Below are 1,016 nucleotides of genomic sequence, written 5' to 3' on the forward strand. Positions count from 1 at the left end.
TGTATGCGTTTTTTCAATGCTTTACTGAAATATTCTTTGCTCTTACATAGTTTGTTCTCATACATTTAAAATAAACGTCAATTGCAAAGATGTGGTTAAAACAGAAATTTGTAGACAAATACATAAAGCAAGTTCATCTTACTAGTTGTTTTTATTGATCAAAGACATGCAATGCTACTTTATAGGATAATATTATTTTACCTAAAGAATGCTGCCAATCATAAGTCTGAATGAAATAAATATAGGCAAGCGTGCGATGATAGGATTTTCTTATTACTAACCAGCACAAAAGGTAGCACCATGAAGGCCTATTGTGTAGTGCACAGGCCAAAAGTCATCCAAGTCATTGATAATTAAAGATACTCTGTTAGAGGGTGAAGGCCTCTTCAAAATTAAAATCCTAGCTTTTATGGGGCAAGTAGCCAAGGAAATGCACCCGTGAATTCATAAAACTGGCACTCAATTAAACTCACTTATTGTTTTTAGATTCTGAGTTCAGAACACCCTTATAAATTCTTGAACACATTTGTGCAGGGACTGGTTTTCTGAGGATCACAGTTTTATGTCCGAAACCTTGAAGTCCCACTTAAATCAAGATTCTTTCATAAAAGGCACCACCTGTGTTTTTGTTTTTGTTTTTTTTTTTGAGACAGGAGCCTCAAGCTGTCCCCCTGGGTAGAGTGCCATGGCATCACAGCTCACAGGGGATTCGAACCCTCCACCTTAGGTGTACGTGGCTGGCGCCTTAGCCGGTTGAGCTATAGGCGCCGAGCCAGGATCACAGTTTTATGTCCGAAACCTTGAAGTCCCACTTAAATCAAGATTCTTTCATAAAAGGCACCACCTGTGTTTTTGTTTTTGTTTTTGTTTTTGAGACAGGAGCCTCAAGCTGTCCCCCTGGGTAGAGTGCCATGGCATCACAGCTCACAGCGACCTCCAACTCCTGGGCTCAAGTGAGTCTCCTGCCTCCGCCTCCCAAGTAGCTGGGACCACAGGCGCCCACCACAACGCCTGGC

The sequence above is a fragment of the Otolemur garnettii genome, unplaced genomic scaffold, assembly GCF_000181295.1.
Source record: "Otolemur garnettii isolate 467f Iridium unplaced genomic scaffold, OtoGar3 scaffold00076, whole genome shotgun sequence".
In the NCBI taxonomy this organism is placed as follows: Eukaryota; Metazoa; Chordata; class Mammalia; order Primates; family Galagidae; genus Otolemur; species Otolemur garnettii.